This window comes from Papio anubis, chromosome 2, assembly GCF_008728515.1.
Source record: "Papio anubis isolate 15944 chromosome 2, Panubis1.0, whole genome shotgun sequence".
NCBI classification, from domain to species: Eukaryota; Metazoa; Chordata; class Mammalia; order Primates; family Cercopithecidae; genus Papio; species Papio anubis.
In genome coordinates this window covers 175,728,515-175,740,987 of record NC_044977.1, presented here as the reverse complement: position 1 = coordinate 175,740,987, position 12,473 = coordinate 175,728,515, and the positions used below count along the sequence as shown (strand labels likewise).

The window sequence follows — 12,473 nt, the reverse complement described above, 5'->3', positions numbered from 1 at the left end:
TGTTTCAATAGCAAATTCTAATATAAAGCCATTGTATTGTTAACAATATATGTTCAGGAAGATTCTCATTAAAATTTTCCCAAACTTAGATCCATATTACTGTATAAGAAATAAAAACAAATACTTTTTGTGCCTGTTTATATTCCCTTGTCCTTACCATGCTGAGCACCTAGGCCCTGCATTTCTTTATGTAAGAACTTCTCTGGCTAGATAATCTCTGTTGTCCTCCTTTATAGCAAGTTAGAAGTTATGGAGAAATAACAAATACTAGGGGTACCTACAAAAATTAAAAATTAAAAAAAAAAAAAAAAAAAAAAAAAAGAACGACCAGGGGAGACATTACTAGTTAGTCGGGGGTTGGTGTATAACTAAGCTAGCTCCCTCACCCCTTGTGTGTGATGACTCTAAGATGTGTACCCTACATTTCTTCTTGGAGTTGCCCCAGGGGATTGACGTCCAGTCACCCACAGTGATAGCTGAATTAATAAGGTACCCTTGTCCCAATCCCCATCTACCAGTGTTGTTCCTTCACATGCTCCTGAACCTCCCCAGAAGCCTCTGCTCCTTGGGGAGCAAGAGCTAAAACAGAAATTATCATCAACTCGCAAATATTATGAAATAAGCAACTTTATAAATATCTAACTTTTTATGTTCTGGCCTTCGTGCAGAAAAGAGGAGTCAGCAGTCATCTATGCGCAGTGTGGCTGATGTAACAAAAGACCTCTCCTTTTCGGTTCTCGTACAGTGTGTGACATTGCTACTCCAGGGTCTCTCAGAAACACATGCTTCATTGGTGAGGAATGACATTACCTTTCTTGAGTAAAAGATAAATTTTGTATAAATCATTATTATTAATTAGCTTGCAATAATAATGGCAGGTACCATTTATTCAGCACTTACTATGTTCTGCATTGTGTGCTAAGTGCATTTATCTTACCTCTGAGATAGGCACTATAATCTGTATTATAATCAGGTACTAGAATCAGGAAATATAATCCCCATTTTAAAGATGAAAAAAACTGAGAGCCTAACTCACGTGAAGTCACACTGCTAGTAAGGGGCAGATCTGGGCTTGGAAGCCAGGATTGCTTGAATTGGATGCCTGTGAGTGTCCATAATTAAGTGTCACCATCCATCATTGTTAGAGAGATCAGGATCCTAAGGGAGTTAACAGAAGACATGGAGAGTTTTTAAAATGTCAATGCCTAGGGGATCTTTACTGACGGCAAGAAGGAGGAAAGAAACATTGAAATCCTAGAGCCTGGTCTTGGTTTAGTTACCCCTCTGACCTTACACTTTGTCCCTTGGCCATCTCACTGCTCAATTTGACCAGTTCAATCAACAGAGGAATGAAAAAGAAATAAAGATCAACTTGGAAATTAGCACAACTTTTACTGTGGGAACTGGTTTACATTTTTGGCTAAAATTAAGCTTGGGATTGTTTGTGAAACTCAATGAAGCAAGAGTTGGCAATGTGTACAGGCAGAGTGTGTTCTCCCATGCTGTCCACACATGATTTCCTAACAATCAAAAGAAAATGCTTTATCTGTTAGTAAAAGTTAGCAAAGTTTCATAACTTCCTGTAATTACTACTCTGAGAGTTCACAATGGTTATTTTTTTCACATGAAATTGTTAAATGAGGGTTGCCCGAGATTTCACTTAAAATTTTGCACTTGGAAGAATAAAAGGGGAAAAATGGGAAGCCAACAGAATAACAACTCTAGAAGTGAAGAACTAATATTTAAAGAGTGAAAAAGTAGGATCTATATATTGACTAAAATGCCCCTCCTCAGCAAACATAAGAATACATACTCTACACAGAGTTCTAAGAAGTTCACAGTGAGCTTACATTTGTGGAATGCCTACCATGTCTTCAACCAATTGTCCATTATTATTACATTTAACCTTTCTAGGAATCCAGTAGCATTAGTATCACTAATCCTTTCTTGTTAATAAGGAAAAAGTCATGAAACCTGAATTCATACCATTTTCAAATTCATTGGTTTGTTTTATTTATCCTTTCTTATACTAAACCTTTGCAAAACTAGGCAAGAATTCATTGCTTCTATAAAGTATGTGAGATCCTAACATGAACAAACTGCTACAGTAGTAGTAAGAGTAAAACTCCAAAGGGACTTGGAATTTTTCATGTTATTTGAGCAAAAGTTTTGTTTAAAAAAATGGCCAAACGTGCTTTCAAAATGAGAAGGTGAGTAACCCAGCAGTGGGCAATGAGAGACTCTCACCAGCCTATAAGAGCAGTGATAAATAGCAGACATTGCTTAGCTGTTATGAACAACCACATCAGGAATGTTTCTGCTTAGGCTCCTGTGCCTGACGATTGTTATATGAATATACAATAATCTGCCTTGTATTTTTTTTTTAATTTGCATGCATCTTTTTACTTTGCTAGATTTTAAAATGTAGGGCTGGGGTGGGAGGTAGGTAAGAACAGTTTTTTGTTTGTGTTTTTAAAAGTTTTTTATGCTTCCTCCTTTTTAGCCATAACATTTAGGACAGTCACTTGCAGAGAAAATGTGTTTGAAATATAATTGAACTCTAACTATATGCAAATCCTGAAATACCTGGAAATTCAGAAACTACCTATATTAATTGGAATTAAAAAAAAATCTAGCAGGAAATTACTGCGACCACCTACATCCATATATGGGTTTAAAAACTGTTAGTCATTGCTAACAGCGAATCCCAAATAACCCAGAACAGAGTAACTCTTGCTAGCTAGTTCTACAGTAATAACTTTTCAAAGAATAAGAGTAAGACAGCCCTATGCAATATTTTTAAAGCAGATTTTTCCTTATGACAAACAATTGTAAAAGATTTGTCTTTCTACAATAGGACCTGTTCCTCTCAAAACAGTAGAGAAGTTTGTTACATAGCCAAAGGCTTCCATGAATGATTTTGGGGATGTGAGTTGGAAATGAAAGAGAAATATAGTTCCAGATTTGGGTGAAAATGTATGTGACAAGAAGATGACATAATCTATCAAAATGTAATGAAATGAAAAACAGATACCAGAAGCAGAGGCAACTAATACAGCCATACCACCCCCTTGCACACCCCCTTCCCTCAACACACAAACCTGCCTCACTCTCCAGAGGCTGTCTTGGCTGACACAGAGGATGCATTCCATACATGTTTCAAATACCAAAGATCTAGAAGCAAATCCGAGTGTTCACTGCATAAGTGTTCCTGTCATTTTGTGGTATTTTGAAGAAACCACTGTGAAGCAACTTGATTCAACTATTGCTTTAAAACTCAAACACTGGTCATGTTGACCCTGTCTACAGTAATCAGTGTCTGAAAAATAATGGATAAACATTTTACTATTTGCTTTTAAAGAACAAAACAAGAATAGTATTTCCAATCTAGCTAAGAGGGGACAAACAGAAAAGATAAATAATTCAAAGTTTTGTCTTAGGATGAACAAAAATAAATTTGAAATTATTGATCAAATCATTGAAATTATTATTATGTACAGCTTCAGTCTCCACCTAGTTCACTGATGTTACCCATTTCTCTACCAAGAAGGGCACATTTATAAAACTGAAGAATGACTGTATAAATAAAGTATGTTAAGCTTTCTTACATGCTAATTTTAATGTCTGCAATAATCTTGTGAAGTAACATGATTTATTTTACAAATAAGTAAATTGAAACACAAGAAAACTAAGTCATTTAGCCAAGATCATAGTCAATAAATGAATCTGGACACTAAATCTTAGCTCAATGGAAATAACTTGGCACACTTTTCCCATTCCCCAGTTTATAGGATATCTATTTGCCCATGACTTGGGCTGTTTATTAGATATAGGACATCATCAGAGGCTTCCATGTATGCATATGCATTCATAAATGACATTATTCCTCAAACAAGAAACCACCTTAAAATATCTTTCTAACTATCCAGAGAAAATTATATTCATGAATTTGAGGTCTATGTATTAGTCTGAAGTTGCTCTGTACAGCATCACACATCACAATTATGCATTTTCAGGGAATGTTTTCTGATGGGTACTTGTCTTTAATTCATTCTAAAATTGGGGAAAAAAATGAAAAGAAGAGTATTGTATTTTTATCAGATATCATAATGTTGGTTTGCCATAGAGAAAAGTATCTCAGTAAAAGACCACTTTAGTCTCCATGTAAATTATGCAGAAGTATCTTAGCCATTAAACAGAATAAGTTATAGTATAAGCTTCTGGAAATAAAAATCTAGACACATAAATCAGGATGTCTAGTCAGTGATTTAAAAAAATACTTGGTACAGTGTTCATAGAAAGGATCTGTCCATGCCAAAATGTACATGAGCACCACGTACATTTTATAAAGCAAATACAAGTACTAAACTTAAACACTAATCACTTACCCTAAAGAAAAGAGAGCATGATTATATATGTAATTTATCATTACGCTTAATGTTATGTACCCTGCTTTATAAAAGACCTATCTTAACTTTCAACTCCTTCGGACTTAGCAGTATACTCATTACCATCATGCAGGAACAATACAGCTATTCACATTTGTGATGTGCTTTGCAAGAATATTATTAGGTGGTCTGGTAAAGGATTGCAGAAAGATATTATGAAACAGTTTCCTCTCCTCCTGTTTCTTCCTTGAAATGAGACCTGAGGCTATGGATCATGAGGATAGATGATGAGAGAGAAGATGATAGAAAGGGAATCTGAGAAAATGATAGGAAGAGGAAAACACACAGTCAGTTTTTTTGATTAGGTTATCAAATAAAGTCTCTTAATGTAAAGTTTACAAGAAAATCTCTAGATCACTCCACTTTTTCTACTGTTCTGTTGTTCCATTTTTAATGTGAGCAAGTCAGGTCACTCAAGTATATTCAATTTCAACTCACTAAAGTGTAATAATGCTTATTGTTATACTTCATTATAAATGGGGCTCAAAACAATGAATACTGGCAAGCTAAAATCATACCTCTTTAAGTCTTAGAAGCTTAGCTAAATGGTTATATACGCAAGATCAAGTTAAAATGGAAACATGAGGCATTTAAAAAATATAGAGGTTGGGTGCGGTGGCTCACACCTGTAATCCTAGCACTTTGGGGGGCTGAGGCGGGTGGATCACCTGAGGTTAGGAGTTCTAGACCACCCTGTCCAACATGGTGAAACCCTGTCTCTACTAAAAATACAAACATTAGCTTGGCATGATGTCAGGCATCTGTAATCCCAGCTACTTGGGAGGCTGAGGCAGGAGAATTGCTTGAACCCAGGAGGCAGAGGTTACCGTGGGCCAAGATCGTGTCATTGCACTCCAGCCTGGGTGACAGACAGCCTGGGTGTATGTATGTATGTGTATGTGTATGTATATATATACACACACACACACATACATACATACATACATACATACACACACACATAGACGGAGAGCGAGAGAGAGAGAGAGAGAGAGAGAGAGAGAGAGAGAGAGAGGAGAGACAGAGAGAGACAGAGAGAGAGAGAAGGGTCACACATAAATAAGATTTATACTTAACTTGTTTGATTGCTACCAGTGTTATATTTGAAGGCTATCCATGTAAACTATTGGGAGCAAATCCACATTGTTATGTGTCATGGAGAAGATGGCATCTAGAGGAAGAAACGTGCTATTTATTTTCGGTGTTTTTGTCCATAAGATTTAACTCTAGGGCAGAATTACGAGTCTCTGTCAGAGAAACCAACCAAAAATAAAAATTTAACCTGGTGCTTGTACATCTTACATGACAGATGAAAGAAGACTCAATAAATCATAAGTATCATGAATTAAGTCATTTTGTTTTATTTTATCTTTTCCTTTGGGGCATTTCTGTGGGACTTCTTGACTTTTATTTCTAAGATGAGTAGAAATGAGGCACGCACTAAACAAATGATTGGCAATTACAAAGAACCACTTTATTGGTGTTGACAGAAACCCATGAACAAGTCATGAAAAGAGAAGTAATAAGAGCATGTGCTATTATTTCTTAATAGTAGAGCAGAGAAAGGTCACTTTCAAACCATATTTTGGGTCAATCTTATCAGGAAAAAAAGTTATTCCTCAGGTCAAGGGCAGGTATTTTGGAAGAAGGTACAGAACCCATAATTATTTAGTCAATTTTCTTCTTGATGCTTTGTGGCCTAGAAGATTTAGTACAAATAGAAGAGAAAACTTTTGCTCTGCAAAATACTTACAAGCACTTGTACCTCAAGATAAATGCTCTGTTCTCCCACAGTTTGATGAAAGTGTCAATACAAGACTGCGATGTCGAAATACGACTAGCATATTTATACAATCTCTTTCTTCCTGCAATTCCATGGAGTTAAACTTGCTGAAACCATAAGATAAAAGAACTCCCTCTAGTAGATTATATTTTCTAGGTGTACCTAATCTTCTAAACATGTATAAACCTTGCTAAACATTGCACACAAAGAATGTAAAAACCCTTTTAAACGCACGCTAATTATGAAACCTAAAATATATTCTCATTCTGTTGCACTGAGACATGAGACAGATTTTTAGTTCAATGAGTTAAACTGATAGAAAAATTCCTAAAATAACATCCTTTTCTAGGTGATAAGTTAACACTAGTCCAAATAAATTGCAGCAAAAATCAGAAAAGGAAAAGTAGGAGTTTATGACGGAGCACAAAATTCAAACTGTTTAGGCAAAACAAAAATGGAAAACTAAAATACTGGTATGGAAAGCACAGAATGTGAAAGAGAATTCTGGGCCTCTACAATTTCAGATAAGTATACTAACTAATAACAATTACTTTCAAAACTCTTGGCAACATGCACGCAGAGATTCAATCGAGCACTTGAATATTGTCAAAACTGAGTCATAAAAACATATAACAAATTTCAAAGATATTGCAAAGAAACATAATTAATTGATTAGGAGAGTCCTGGGAGGTGAAGAACAATTTGAACCAGTTATAACAGAAAAATTTAATAATATACGTATGTCATTTGTTTTTCACTTTTTTGAGACAGGGTCTCATTCTGGCACGAACACAGCACTGCAGCCTCAAACTCCTGGGCTCAAACAATCCTCCTTCTTCAACTTCCCAAGTACCTGGGACCACAGGCACATGCCACCATGCCCAGCTAATTTTTGAATTTTTTGTAGAGACAAGATCTCACCATGTTGCCTAGGCTGGTCTTGAACTCCTGGGCTCAAGCAATCCTCTCACTTCAGGTTTCAAAATGCTGTGATTATATAGGCATGAGCCACCACTCCTGGCCAGATATATCATTTTACTTTCTCTCAAAAAGCTCTATCAATCTCTTATAAATATAATTTATATTAATCTATATACTGTGAGATAGGTGATTAATAAAATGTACACTTTCCATATATACCAGAATATCAATACCTTAAGCAATGTCTCCTTTCTTTTGGTTAGCCAGTAGCTAGATTATGAAAGAAACAGTAATAGCATCTCCCTTTCTTTCACTTTTTTTCTTTTTTTTTTCGGTACAGATAGGATTTTTTCGGTACAGATAGGATCTTGTTATGTTGCTGAATCTGGTCTCAAACTCCTGGGCTTAAGTGAACCTTATGCCTCAGTCTCCCAAAGTGTTGGGATTACTTGCATGAGCCACTGCTCCTGGCTATACCTCTCTTTCAAAACATTTTTATAAAGATGTAAAATATGGATGCAAGGCAGAGATTTCTTCGTAATAAAAGTTATTTTTGTCTCTTTCTTAGACGAATAACTGAGAAAAAATAATTTGCATAGTGCTTCCTTACAAAGTAAGCCTTCTAATTAATCAGTACATGTAAACAAATTGTATCTAGGGCTTTATTTTGCAGGTTTAGAATAATTTTTTGTATATTTTCCACTCTGCTTCCCTGGTAAACTTTCTTTAATAAAATACTGTAAAACTCACAAATTATCAACTCTTGCCATACCAGTAAAATTAAACTCCTGAGACTATCTACTGCTTTGTCAGCCCAATTTTAAATATTCAAAATGTATGTCACAAAATTAGCTTAAAACCACATTTTTTCATAAGTTCATTCGTGTACTTTAAAAAATGTTTAAAGAAAAATAATCTTAAATATTTTTTATTTACTTTTTAAGAAAAAATCTCTCCATCAGTCTTCATCAAGAAATATCCTGGGCTGGGCACAGTGGCTCACGCCTGTAATCCCAGCACTTTGGGAGGTTGAGGTGGGTGGATCACAAGGTCAGGAGTTTGAGATCAGCCTGGCCAACATAGTGAAATCCTGTCTCCACTAAAAATGCAAAGAGTAGCTGGGTGTGGTGGCATGCGCTTGTAGTCCCAGCTACTTAGGAGACTGAGGCGGGAGAATCGCTTGAACTTGGGAGGCAGAGGTTGCAGTGAGCTGAGACCACACCACTGCACTCCAGCTTGGTGACACAGTAAGACTCCATCTCAAAAAAAAAAAAAAAAAAAAAAAAAAAAAAAAAAAAATCCTGTAACTTTTTGTGCCTGATGTGACTGTTTATATTAATCAAAATAAGAAACAAATTTCTTTTTGTGCCTGATGTGACTGTTTATATTAATCAAAATGAAAAACAAATTTATATACTAAACTAGAGGTTAAATTCACAATGTGGGATCTGCCTTCTTCCAGAAAGATGCAGATGATAGGAGTGTATGAAGTCTTTAGAAGGATTACAGTTTGTGGATAGAATATGTCCCCTCTCTTTGCCCTCTTCTAAACTGACAAAAGAACTATTAACAAGAACGCATTAAGCTCTTCAACTTGCAGTAAGAATTTTTTTGGAATCACTGCAAAGGCAAATAATCTCTCTGCCCTCAAGAAAATGGGGATAGGAAATCAATGCACATAAAAGCATTTGAAGATTGGACATTGTTTCAGGATGTGGTACTGGCTAAGAATAACAGGAGGTAAGAGAGAAAGAATAAAAGGCAAACCAGGGCTGAATAACTCACCTTCATCAAGCAGAAAGATGAGAAAGCTAGCTCCTGCTTTGGGAAAAGCAATTTGCACTTGCAGTAGAGCTGGGTGAAAATAATATCAGTTTAGATGTTCCATTAAACTAACAGTAATTATTCATGCAGCTTCCTCTAGTACCACTGAAACATAATATGACTCTGGAGTCTTTTGTGGCAAGAAGTATCAAAATATCTAAAATCTGGGCATATTCTAATAAATGCAATTATCATCCTATATTCTACTACTTGATTTCAGTTCATGGGTCTAATAATCCCTTTGAAGCTAGTTGCTACAATTAATAGGCAGGATATTATTTTATTATCCCTTGTAACTTATGTCTAGCAAGTCGCAATTGTGAAAATATTGGTTTCTTCTCAGCATATGGGAAAATAGGAAAGCAAAATCTGAAGGGTCCAAATTTTTTCTTCAAATTAATGTTTTCGCTGTTATAATGTTTTCCAAACATTTCCTATATGAACCAACACAGCATACCCCAAAAACCTTTGTTTCTAATTATCATTAGTTATTTTTCATTCATTTCTCAAAATAATTAGCTTTGCTTGTCTAACGAAGGAAAAATGGGGATTAAATTGAGATAGTTTGTGTTAAATATGAAACAGATATTCTCTGCTCTACAAATCTGAACTTAATGTCTTCATGTTGAAGGAAAAAGAAATTCTGTAGATAATAATGTTTAAATGCCTAGGTAACCTTGTCAAAACTACCTAAATAACATAATACATGTTGCCTATGGACTGGATTCTTTGAGGATTCTATTGTTTTGATTATTTCAAGACAAACACATGGCTTTAAATATCAGAGACATAAGCTACATTCTAAAGGGGTTGGATTAAACAGAAACCTGGCTGTTCTGGGAACTTAGAAAAATCTTTTTATGCTTGGTGGCTTTTAAAATCACTTCTACTATCTGTAGCCATGTCCTCAGTTGACACAATTTAGAATATTTTGCATAAAAGTATAAGTGTGACCTGAAAAGGAAGGAAAAAAAAACTTATCTGACTCAAAAAGAAAACACACATAAAGAAAACCCACAAAATATGCTGCACTTTCAAAATGCATGACCTCATTCTTTCCTAGTACTAGTCTGAAAGCAAAACAAAACTGATGATATACTTGTAGAGTGCAGCATCTAGCCAGTACCTGACATTTTATCTTAGAGAAGAAAGATAAGGGCTACATTTACTAAGTCTAGCAGGCCCCTTCTCCTTAAACAAAATAATGACTTTATTTCTGACAATACTAAAGTTTCGTTACACACGTAGAAATTGAAGAAAAAAAATAATTTTTTTTAAGTTATATCCTATTATTTTAGAGTTTATATGTATCAAGATAAGCGAACATAAGGAAAGACATATGAAAATGTAAGCAATCATTGGTTCTTATATTTAATTAATTTCCTATTCTTTGTAATTATTTTTGTTTTTGAAATTTTTTTACAGACAGGGTTTTTTCTGTGTGGTCCAGGATAGAGTGTGATCACAGCTCACAGTAATTTAGAACTCCTGCACTCAAACAATCCTCTGGCTTCAGCCACTCTAGTAGCTGGGGCTAGTGGGGCATGCAACCACAACAGGCTTTTTAATTTAATTTTATTTTTACAGAGATGGGGTCTCTTGTGATACCCCGGCTGGTCGGTCTTGAACTCCTGGTCTCAAGCAATTCTCTTACTTCATCTTCCCCAAAATGCTGGAATTACAGGCATGAGCCACCACGCCCGGCCTATTTTTTATTTAAAATATCAGAACTGTCCATGATATGCTATCAAACCATGAATATGCACCAAGCCCTTCAGAGACACAGTAGGCCTACAAAGATTTAAGAAAATAATTTTCATATGGGGGGACTCAAGAAGACCGTATTTTTACTGAGAGACATGCAAGTAATTTTATTAGAATGTACTGATTAAAGTAATAGAAATATGGTTAAGATGAAGCAAATGAAAACTCAAAGGAAAAGAACTGTTGGCCTACATTGGCCAGAGAGTCTTGGTATAGAACCCCTCCTGAATATGTCCTAAAGGCAAGTTGGTACCCACTTTTTAGGCCACCCGTCTAAGGTCAAAAGTGCTTTCCACAGTAAAATGCTTGCCTCCATCTCTAGTAATGAAGATCCAGAGAGGGAAAGCAAAGTTATACAACTTAAATTTGGGCCCACTTTGGAAGACTTGTTGGTAAATATGGGAAAACAAACATTAGAAGTCTTCCTGATTCACCCAGCTGCCAGGCACAGTGATGCTGGTGGTGGCAATGGTGTAGAAGGTGCATGGCGAGGTAGGAGTAACTGTGACAGAGAGTGCACATAAATGACTGGCAGGCAAGGTACAAAGTTCTTACCAAGGTGATGATGCAGGGACATCCTAGATATGTCCTAAAAGAATGCATTCAAGCTCTCAAACAAATATTACAGTTTCCCGCTTATTTATGCCTATTTGTTCAAGGTTGAGTCCCATAGTTCCTGCCTATTGCTTAAGCAAGTAATTTTTTTTCTAATAAGTATATACCTCTTTGTGTATCTACTTGTCTGCTCATATGCATACCTGAGGGAAGGAGGAAACCGGAACTTATTTAGTACCAAGTAATGACTAAGGAACGGATGTTCTTCCCTTTTTTAGAGGATGGAATGGACTCCCATGGGATAAAAAAAAAAGACGGACTTAGAATAGAGCTTAAATAGCAACTTGAGTATCACATCAAACATACAAATGAAAAAACAGAGAAACTCTTATAGAAAGTGTTAAAACTACCTCTATAAAAAAATGTTTACTGGACCGGGCATGGTGGCTCACACCTGTAATCCCAGCGCTTTGGGAGGCCGAGGCAGGCGGATCACCAGGTCAGGTGATTGAGACCATCCTGGCGAACACGGTGAAAACCCATCTCTACTAAAAATACAAAAAATTAGCCGGGCGAGGTGGCGGGCGCCTGAAGTCCCAGCTACTCGGGAGGCTGAGGCAGGAGAATGGCGTGAACATGGGAGGCGGAGCTTTCAGTGAGCCGAGATCGAACCACTGCACTCCAGCCTGGGCGACAGAGCGAGACTCCGTCTCAAAACAAAACAAAACAAAACAAAACAAAAAAATCATTTACCAGAAACTCTTTTACCACTGAAAAATATAAAACTTATATGTACACACATACACACACACCCATGATAAGAGGAACATTAACATCTAAGAAAATGAAACAACAAAACCTGCAACACATACCAAACAGAATTCTGTTTGTGTTTACCAATAAACATACCAACGGGAAAAAAATGTTATTCTTTTAAGTACACAAAGACCATCCTCTTTAGCTCAGAGTGTGTGTGTGTGTGTGTGTGTGTACATAACAAACCTTACATTTTACCTGTTTGAATTTTGTGACATTCAAATTCTGAATAATATGTAATGTTAAAAAATTGGTTTCTGATGGCAAAATAAATAGAAGGGATCAATCATATGTGAAAAGTAAAATTATATCCAAGGACTTATAAGGAAAATTTTTATCTCTATCTAGCAAACAATCAGAAA

The 12,473-nt window shown here is 35.9% G+C and overlaps 1 protein-coding gene across 9 annotated transcripts in view; it reads right to left on the bottom strand.

Moving 5' to 3' along the window:
- RBMS3 (RNA binding motif single stranded interacting protein 3) overlaps positions 1-12,473 on the bottom strand; it is a 1,467,317-nt gene that overhangs the window by 331,214 nt on the left and 1,123,630 nt on the right. The gene's annotated exons all lie outside the window — the stretch shown is intronic.